The 10,823-nt window shown below is 45.4% G+C and overlaps 1 long non-coding RNA gene across 1 annotated transcript in view; it reads left to right on the forward strand.

Annotated features, from left to right (window-relative positions):
• The window catches only part of LOC143818148 (uncharacterized), a 123,366-nt gene extending 113,456 nt beyond the window's left edge, over positions 1-9,910 (forward strand). Inside the window, exon 3 of the long non-coding RNA XR_013224344.1 lies at positions 9,829-9,910. This is a non-coding gene — a long non-coding RNA (uncharacterized LOC143818148). The remainder of the gene's footprint in view (positions 1-9,828) is intronic.
• The last annotated feature ends 913 nt before the right edge of the window (positions 9,911-10,823 follow it).

Genomic DNA, 10,823 nt, shown 5'->3' on the forward strand with positions numbered 1-10,823 from the left:
GGGGGTTCTTGAATATCCAGCGTGGATATTTTGATAGGGTTTTTGCTGACCATATAAGTCATCTTACTTATTCTGCTATTAGCTAGTGGGCCTCTCTTTGCTAAATACCTAGCTCATTCTTACGTTTGTCTTTTCCTCTTACCTCACCGTTATTATTTGTTGGGGGCTTGTTTCCAACTTTTGGGGTCTTTTCTCTGGAGGCAAGAAAGGTCTTTCTTTTCCCTTCTAGGGTTAGTTAGTTCTCCGGCTGGCGCGAGACGTCTAGAACCAACGTAGGCACGTTCCCCGGCTGCTGCTATTTGTGGTGCTAGGATTAGATATATGGTCAGCTCAGTTACCACTGCCCTATGAGCTGTTTTTTTGTGTTTGCAGACTTTGTAATTATTTCTGAGACCCTCTGCCATTGGGGTCATAACAGTATGCCAGGCCCAACATTGAATGTTTAATGCATTGCAGAAGTGGGATAATAAGAAAGGAAATTCTGAGGTTTTATTTTTATTTTTTTTTTCCTCTCTTCCTCCCCTTTACCTCTGAGTGGCTTGTGCTTGCTGCAGACATGAATGTCCAGACCTTGATTACAAGTGTAGACCAGCTTGCTGCTCGTGTGCAGGGCATACAAGATTTTGTTACCAGTAGTCCAATGTCTGAACCTAAAATACCTATTCCTGAACTGTTTTCTGGAGACCGATTTAAGTTTAGGAATTTTAGGAATAATTGTAAATTGTTTCTATCTCTGAGACCCCGTTCATCTGGAGACTCAGCTCAGCAAGTTAAAATTGTTATCTCTTTTTTATGGGGCGACCCTCAGGATTGGGCTTTCTCGCTAGCGCCAGGAGATCCGGCATTGGCAAATATTGATGCGTTTTTTCTGGCGCTCGGATTGCTTTACGAGGAACCCAATCTTGAAGTTCAGGCAGAAAAAGCCTTGCTGGCTATTTCTCAGGGCCAGGATGAAGCTGAAGTGTATTGCCAAAAATTTCGGAAATGGTCCGTGCTTACTCAGTGGAATGAGTGTGCTCTGGCCGCAAATTTCAGAAATGGCCTTTCTGAAGCCATTAAGAATGTGATGGTGAGTTTCCCCATTCCTACAAGTCTGAATGATTCCATGGTGCTGGCTATTCAAATTGACCGGCGTTTGCGGGAGCGCAAAACCGCTAATCCTCTGGTGGTGTTGTCTGAACAAACACCTGATTTAATGCAATGTGATAGAATTCAGACTAGAAATGAGCGGAAAAATCATAGACGTCAGAATGGGTTGTGTTTTTACTGTGGTGATTCTACACATGTTATATCAGCATGCTCTAAACGCCTAACAAGGGTTGTTAGTCCTGTCGCCATTGGTAACTTGCAACCTAAATTTATTTTGTCTGTGACTTTAATTTGCTCATTGTCTTCTTACCCTGTTATGGCGTTTGTGGATTCAGGTGCTGCCCTGAGTCTTATGGATCTGTCATTTGCCAAGCGCTGTGGTTTTGTTCTTGAACCGTTGGTAAATCCTATTCCTCTTAGAGGTATTGATGCTACGCCATTGGCGGAAAATAAACCGCAGTTGTGGACGCAGGTAACCATGTGCATGACTCCTGAACATCGGGAGGTGATTCGTTTTCTTGTTCTGCATAAAATGCATGATTTGGTCGTTTTGGGTCTGCCATGGTTACAGACCCACAATCCAGTCTTGGATTGGAAGGCAATGTCTGTGTCAAGTTGGGGCTGTCAGGGAATTCATGCTGATTCCCCGCCGGTGTCTATTGCTTCCTTTACTCCTTCGGAAGTTCCTGAGTATTTGTCTGACTATCAGGATGTATTCAGCGAGTCCAGGTCCAGTGCTCTGCCTCCTCATAGGGACTGTGACTGCGCCATAGATTTGATTCCAGGTAGTAAATTTCCTAAGGGAAGACTGTTTAATCTGTCTGTACCTGAGCATGCCGCAATGCGTTCGTATATCAAGGAGTCTCTGGAGAAGGGGCATATCCGTCCATCCTCTTCCCCTCTTGGTGCGGGATTCTTTTTTGTGGCCAAGAAGGACGGATCTTTGAGACCTTGTATTGACTATCGGCTTCTGAATAAAATCACTGTTAAATTTTAGTATCCTTTGCCTTTGTTGTCGGACTTGTTTGCCCGGATTAAAGGTGCCAAGTGGTTCACCAAGATAGATCTTCGTGGTGCGTACAACCTTGTGCGCATTAAGCAAGGAGATGAATGGAAGACAGCATTTAATACGCCCGAAGGTCATTTTGAGTACTTGGTGATGCCTTTTGGGCTCTCTAATGCTCCCTCAGTGTTTCAGTCCTTTATGCATGATATTTTCCGGAAGTATCTGGATGAATTTATGATTGTTTATCTGGATGATATTCTGGTTTTCTCTGAAGATTGGGACTCACATGTGGAGCAGGTCAGGATGGTGTTTCAGGTTTTGCGTGAGAATGCTTTGTTTGTTAAGGGCTCAAAGTGTCTCTTTGGAGTACAGAAGGTTCCCTTTTTGGGGGTTATTTTTTCCCCTTCTGCTGTGGAGATGGACCCAGTCAAGGTCCGAGCTATTCATGATTGGACTCAACCCACGTCAGTTAAGAGTCTTCAGAAGTTCTTGGGTTTTGCTAACTTCTACCGTCGTTTTATCGCTAATTTTTCTAGCGTTGTTAAACCTTTGACGGATATGACCAAGAAAGGTTCTGATGTTGCTAACTGGGCTCCTGCAGCCGTGGAGGCGTTCCAAGAGTTGAAGCGCCGGTTTACTTCGGCGCCTGTTTTGTGCCAGCCTGATGTCTCACTTCCCTTTCAGGTCGAAGTGGATGCTTCTGAGATTGGGGCAGGGGCCGTTTTGTCGCAGAGAGGCCCTGGTTGCTCGGTAATGAGACCATGTGCTTTCTTCTCTAGGAAGTTTTCGCCTGCTGAGCGGAATTATGATGTTGGCAATCGGGAGTTGCTGGCCATGAAGTGGGCATTTGAGGAGTGGCGTCATTGGCTCGAGGGTGCTAAGCATCGTGTGGTGGTCTTGACTGATCACAAAAATTTGATGTATCTCGAGTCTGCTAAACGCCTGAATCCTAGACAGGCCCGCTGGTCATTGTTTTTCTCCCATTTTGACTTTGTGGTCTCGTATTTACCAGGTTCAAAGAATGTGAAGGCTGATGCTCTTTCAAGGAGCTTTGTGCCTGACTCTCCTGGAGTCGCAGAACCAGTTGGTATTCTTAAAGAGGGAGTTATCTTGTCGGCCATTTCTCCTAATTTGCGACGTGTTTTGCAGAGATTTCAGGCTGGTAGACCTGACTCTTGTCCACCTGACAGACTGTTTGTTCCTGATAAGTGGACCAGCAGAGTCATTTCCGAGGTTCATTCCTCGGTGTTGGCAGGGCATCCGGGAATTTTTGGCACCAGAGATCTGGTGGCTAGGTCCTTTTGGTGGCCTTCCTTGTCACGGGATGTGCGGTCATTTGTGCAGTCCTGTGGTACTTGTGCTCGAGCTAAGCCTTGCTGTTCTCGTGCCAGCGGGTTGCTCTTGCCCTTGCCTGTCCCGAAGAGGCCTTGGACACACATTTCCATGGATTTCATTTCAGATCTCCCGGTGTCTCAGGGCATGTCTGTCATCTGGGTGGTATGTGATCGCTTTTCTAAAATGGTCCATTTGGTGCCTTTGCCTAAGCTGCCTTCCTCTTCCGATCTGGTTCCTGTGTTCTTTCAGAATGTGGTTCGTTTACACGGCATTCCTGAGAATATTGTGTCTGACAGAGGATCCCAGTTTGTTTCCAGGTTCTGGCGATCCTTTTGTGCTAGGATGGGCATTGATTTGTCGTTTTCGTCTGCCTTTCATCCTCAGACTAATGGACAAACGGAGCGAACTAATCAGACTCTGGAGGCTTATTTGAGCTGTTTTGTTTCGGCAGATCAGGATGATTGGTTGACCTTCTTGCCGTTGGCTGAGTTTGCCCTTAATAATCGGGCTAGTTCCGCTACTTTGGTTTCGCCATTTTTCTGCAACTCTGGTTTCCATCCTCGTTTTACCTCGGGACATGTGGAGCCTTCTGACTTTCCTGGGGTAGATTCTGTGGTGGATAGGTTGCAGCAGATCTGGAATCATGTGGTGGACAACTAAAAGTTGTCACAGGAGAAGGCTCAGCGTTTTGCCAACCGCCGCCGCGGTGTGGGTCCCCGACTTCGTGTTGGGGATTTGGTATGGCTGTCTTCTCGATTTGTTCCTATGAAGGTCTCCTCTCCTAAATTTAAGCCTCGCTTCATCGGTCCTTACAAGATATTGGAAATCCTTAATCCTGTGTCCTTTCGCTTGGATCTTCTGGTGTCGTTTGCCATTCACAACGTGTTCCATAGGTCTTTGTTGCGGCGGTACGTTGTACCTGTGGTTCCATCTGTTGAGCCTCCTGCTCCGGTGTTGGTTGAGTGCGAGTTGGAGTATGTGGTGGAGAAGATCTTGGATTCTCGTCTCTCCAGACGGAGGCTTCAGTATCTGGTCAAGTGGAAGGGCTATGGTCAGGAGGATAATTCCTGGGTGGTTGCTTCTGATGTGCATGCGGCCGATTTAGTTCGTGCCTTTCACGCTGCTCATCCTGATCGCCCTGGTGGTCTTGGTGAGGGTTCGGTGACCCCTCCTTAAGGGGGGGGTACTGTTGTGAATTAGACTTTTTGGCTCCCTCTTGTGGTTACTTGTGATATGACTCTGGGATTGTCTTTCCTCAGTTTGGCACCCACCTGGGTCGTTAGTCCAGGGGTGTTGCTATATAAGCTTCCTGGATCCTTAGTCCAGTGCTGGCATCGTTGTAATCAGATCCTTTCTGTTTGCTCCTGTCTGCTGGTCTTGGTTCGTGCTAAATTAAGCTAAGTCCTGCTTCTTTGTTTTTTGGTTATTTGCTTTGCTCTTATTTTTGTCCAGCTTGTACTAAATGTGATTCCTGACTCTGCTGGAAGCTCTAGGGGGCTGGTGTTCTCCCCCCGGGCCGTTAGACGGTTCGGGGGTTCTTGAATATCCAGCGTGGATATTTTGATAGGGTTTTTGCTGACCATATAAGTCATCTTACTTATTCTGCTATTAGCTAGTGGGCCTCTCTTTGCTAAATACCTAGCTCATTCTTACGTTTGTCTTTTCCTCTTACCTCACCGTTATTATTTGTTGGGGGCTTGTTTCCAACTTTTGGGGTCTTTTCTCTGGAGGCAAGAAAGGTCTTTCTTTTCCCTTCTAGGGTTAGTTAGTTCTCCGGCTGGCGCGAGACATCTAGAACCAACGTAGGCACGTTCCCCGGCTGCTGCTATTTGTGGTGCTAGGATTAGATATATGGTCAGCTCAGTTACCACTGCCCTACGAGCTGGTTTTTTGTGTTTGCAGACTTAGTAATTATTTCTGAGACCCTCTGCCATTGGGGTCATAACAGACGATGTGGCGGCAACTCTGAACAACCCTTTTCAGAGAACACATCCACAAAATCCAGAAGTGACTCCGGAACGCTTGAAGTCACCGCAGCCACACATGTGGCCAGGCAATTCTCCTGGCAGAACTCGCTCCACTTAATTATGTCCTGAGTTTTCCAGTCAATTACCGGGTTGTGCATAGACAACCAAGGAAAACCCAAAACCACCTGAGTAGGAAGATTCCTGAGCACCTTACATGTAACCCACTTGGAATGTAGAACCCCAATGTGGAGTTTCACCTCAGCCACAAATTCAGTAATCTCCCCCTGAGAGAGAGGAGCAGTATTGATGGTGACCACGCGGATAGGATGAGACAGTTTTTCAATCCTAAAACCTGCTGTGCGCGCAAACTCCTCATCAATGAGATTTGTGGCTGAACCACTATCCACAAAAACAGTAATTGGCAGCTCACTGCCAGCAATAAATACCTTAGCAGGGAGCATGCATTGAGAAACCACCATGGAGGATATACATAAGCTCAGATTGGACTCCTCCACACCCTCTGAGCCTAGCAGTTTTCCGCCGTTGCGTTTTTCTTAGACAGCAGAGGACAGATGTAAATAAAATGACCAGTTTTACCACAGTAAAAACAGGCTCCCTGCTTCCTGAGCTCAGGAGCTTGACGCTTGACATGTGACACCCCTGCGATTTGCATAGGTTCCGAGGGCTCACCTGCAGCAACCTCACGTGAACCTAAACCCTCTCCCACAGGCGGCGTCTCATGCTCCCCCTGACGCAAACGACGATCTATGCAGACAACCAGACTCATGGTGGAATCTGTTATGAACTGGTGGCCTAGGAGCAGCATGGACGAGCTCTGGAGTAGGTGGCCTCTATAATGACCGCAGACCCTGAACTTAACACATCAACTAGAAGTAGCCGTGGGATGTTCCTGTCACTCCCTAGACACCTCGTCACGGCCGGAGGACTAATTACACCTAAAGAAAGAAACAGGAATACTATCTTGCCTCAGAGAAAATTCCCAAAGGAAAGGCAGCCCCCCACAAATATTGACTGTGAGAGGAGAGGGAAATTACAAACGCAGACTGAAAACAGAATTTAGCAAAGGAGGCCACGCTACCTAGAAAGAAAAGACAGGAAAGAGTACTGTGTGGTCAGTATAAAAAATACTACAAAATCCACCACAGAGAATACAAAAATCTCCACACCTAACTAAAGGCATGGAGGGTAACTCTGTGACTCCAGAGCTTCCAACTTGGCTGAATAAATCTTAACACAGACAAAGCTGGACAAGAAAAAACATAGCAATTCACAGAACTATTAAGTCCACCGCATGTGGACTGCAAAAACAGAGCCAGGACTTATCTTTGATGATTTGGACAATCCAGAAGGAGAAACCAAGCAGAGATGTGGATCCCTAGAAAACAATGGACAACTGGCACTCACTAAAGGCAGGAGCCAGACTAAATAGCCCCATCCAAAGTGGAAGCAGCTGATGACTGTTGTGAAGGACAAATAGCAGCACTACCACTCATAACCACCGGAGGGAGCCCAAGAGCAGAACCCACAACAGAATTCACAACAGTTCCACCCCCTTGAGGAGGGGTCACCGAACCCTCACCAGAGCCCCCAGGCCGATCCGGACGAGCCAAATGGAAGGCAAAACCAAATCATCAGCATGAACATCGGAGGCAACAACCCAAGAATTATCCTCCTGGCCATAACCCTTCCACTTGACAAGATACTGAAGCCTCCGTCTAGAAAAACGAGAATCCAAGATCTTCTCCACAACATACTCCAACTCCCCATCAATCAACACCGGGGCAGGAGGATCAACAGAGGGAACCACGGGCACCACATATTTCCGCAACAAAGATCTATGAAAAACATTATGGATGGAAAAAGAGGCTGGAAGGGCCAAACGAAAAGACACTGGATTGATAATCTCAGAAATCCTATAAGGACCAATAAACCGAGGCTTGAACTTAGGGGAAGAAACCTTCATAGGAACATGACGAGAAGACAACCAGACCAAATCCCCAACCCGAAGCCGGGAACCCACAGGCCGACGACGGTTGGCAAAACGCTGAGCCTCCTCCTGAGACAACACCAAATTGTCTACAACATGAGCCCAAATCTGCTGCAACCTGTCAACCACAGAGTCCACCCCAGGACAATCAGAAGACTCAACCTGCCCTGAAGAAAAACGAGGATGAAACCCAGAATTACAAAAGAATGGTGACACCAAGGTAGCAGAACTAGCCCGATTATTAAGGGCAAACTCGGCTAATGGCAAGAAAGCCACCCAATCATCCTGATCGGCAGACACAAAGCATCTCAAATAAGTTTCCGAAGTCTGGTTAGTTCACTCGGTTTGGCCGTTTGTCTGAGGATGAAATGCGGAAGAAAAAGACAAATCAATGCACAGCTTCGCACAAAAGGACCGCCAAAACCTAGAAACAAACTGGGAACCTCTATCGGACACAATATTCTCCGGAATGCCATGCAAACGAACCACATGCTGAAAAAACAATGGAACCAACTCAGAAGAGGAGGGCAACTTAGGCAAAGGTACCAAATGAACCATCTTAGAAAACCGGTCCCAGACCACCCAGATAACAGACATCCTCTGGGAAACAGGAAGATCAGAAATAAAATCCATAGAAATATGCGTCCAAGGCCTCTCAGGGACCGGCAAAGGCCAAAGCAACCCACTGGCGCGGGAGCAGCAAGGCTTGGCCCGCGCACAAGTCCCACAGGACTGCACAAAAGAATGCACATCCCGTGACAAAGAAGGCCACCAAAAGGACCTACTAACCAAATCTCTGGTACCAAAAATCCCAGGATGGCCAGCCAACACAGAACAGTGAACCTCAGAAATCACTTTACTAGTCCATCTGTCAGGAACAAACAGTTTCCCCGCTGGACAGCGATCAGGTTTATCAACCTGAAACTCCTGAAGAGCCCGTCGCAAATCAGGGGAGATGGCAGAAAGAATCACCCCCTCCTTAAGAATACCAACCGGCTCAAGAATCCCAGGGAAATCAGGCAAGAAACTCCTAGAGAGGGCATCAGCCTTAACATTCTTAGAACCTGGAAGATACGAGACAACAAAATCAAAACGGGAGAAAAAGAGGGACCATCGGGCCTGTCTAGGATTCAGCCGTTTGGCAGACTCGAGGTAAATCAGATTCTTATGATCGGTCAAGACCACAATACGGTGCTTGGCCCCCTCAAGCCAAAGTCGCCACTCCTCAAATGCCAACTTCATAGCCAACAACTCATGATTGCCGACATCATAATTGCGTTCCGTAGGCGAAAACTTTCGAGAAAAGAAGGCACACGGTTTCATCAAGGAACCATTAGAATTCCTCTGAGACAAAACGGCCCCTGCCCCAATCTCAGAAGCGTCAACCTCAACCTGAAAAGGAAGAGAAACATCCGGCTGACGCAACACAGGGGCAGAAGTAAATCGGCGCTTAAGCTCCTGAAAGGCAGAAACGGCCTCAGAGGACCAATTAGCTACATCAGCGCCCTTCCTCGTCAAATCGGTCAGGGGTTTAACCACACTGGAGAAGTTGGCAATGAAACGGCGATAAAAATTAGCAAAGCCCAATAATTTCTGAAGGCTCTTCACGGATGTGGGCTGGATCCAATCATAAATGGCCTGAACCTTAGCCGGATCCATTTCTATAGATGATGGAGAAAAAATTAAGCCCAAAAAAGAAACCTTCTGTACTCCAAAGAGGCACTTAGACCCCTTCACAAACAAGGCATTATCACGAAGGACCGGAAATACCATCCTGACTTGTTTCACATGAGACTCCCAATCATCGGAAAAAATCAAAATATCATCCAAATATACAATCATGAATTTATCAAGATAATTCCGAAAAATATCATGCATGAAGGACTGAAACACAGATGGGACATTAGAGAGTCCGAATGGCATCACAAGATACTCAAAATGGCCCTCGGGCGTATTAAACGCAGTTTTCCATTCATCACCTTGCTTAATACGAACCAGATTATATGCCCCTCGAAGGTCAATCTTATTAAACCAACTAGCCCCCTTAATTCTGGCAAACAAATCAGAAAGCAAAGGCAAAGGGTATTGGAATTTGACCGTGATCTTATTCAAGAGGCGATAACACAGGTCAACAAAAAAAAAAATTTTTTCTGGTGTCCAAAATATTTTAATGAATTTGGGGTATTTTTGGGGTGCTGATTCTGAATATGCTATCAATTTTGCCAGATTGGCTCAAGTTTTTGACATTTTTGGTATCTTATTTATAGCACTTGTTGGTAAATGCGACGCATCATCTCATTAATTTCTTTGGATTAGTACTTGAACTGAGCAGTTCTCAATATAGTTTTGTGTTAATTAGTGTTCTAAAAGTTTGTTCATAGCTTGATTTTTGCACTAACTTTATGTTGTTGTCTGTTTTCCAGTGAAAAGCATGAACTCATCAAGAAGAAGTTGTCTTAACGATCCAGACTCATTCTGTTACATTTGTGGTGAATACACACTGCCAAAACATAGAAGAAACATAACAGACTTCGTAAAAAAAGTGTATTTTGCCTATTTTGGGGTTATGCTTGGGGACCAAGACAAGTTTGGGGCACCACACATAGTATGCAAAGCATGTATCGAATTATTACGAAAATGGAGCAAAGGACAAAGAAAAAGCTTCAAATTTGGTGTTCCAATGGTGTGGAGAGAGCCAAAAAATCATCATGATGACTGTTATTTCTGTGCAGTGCAAGTGAAAGGATTCAATAAGCATAAGAAACGAAAATGGGAGTAACATGGAATCTGCAAGAAGGCCTGTCCCTCATTGTGAAGATGTGCCTGTACCTGTGTTTACCATAAATAACAGTCATCATGATGATTTTTTGGCTCTCTCCACACCATTGGAACACCAAATTTGAAGCTTTTTCTTTGTCCTTTGCTCCATTTTCGTAATAATTCGATACATGCTTTGCACACTATGTGTGGTGCCCAAAACTTGTCTTGGTCCCCAAGCATAACCCCAAAATAGGCAAAATACACTTTTTTTACGAAGTCTGTTATGTTTCTTCTATGTTTTGGCAGTGTGTATTCACCACAAATGTAACAGAATGAGTCTGGATCGTTAAGACAACTTCTTCTTGATGAGTTCATGCTTTTCACTGGAAAACAGACAACAACATAAAGTTAGTGCAAAAATCAAGCTATGAACAAACTTTTAGAACACTAATTAACACAAAACTATATTGAGAACTGCTCAGTTCAAGTACTAATCCAAAGAAATTAATGAGATGATGCGTCGCATTTACCAACAAGTGCTATAAATAAGATACCAAAAATCTCAAAAACTTGAGCCAATCTGGCAAAACTGATGACATATTCAGAATCAGCACCCCAAAAATACCCTAAATTCGATGAAATATCTTTGGCACCAAAA

This window comes from Ranitomeya variabilis, chromosome 3 (assembly GCF_051348905.1).
Source record: "Ranitomeya variabilis isolate aRanVar5 chromosome 3, aRanVar5.hap1, whole genome shotgun sequence".
NCBI lineage: Eukaryota > Metazoa > Chordata > Amphibia > Anura > Dendrobatidae > Ranitomeya > Ranitomeya variabilis.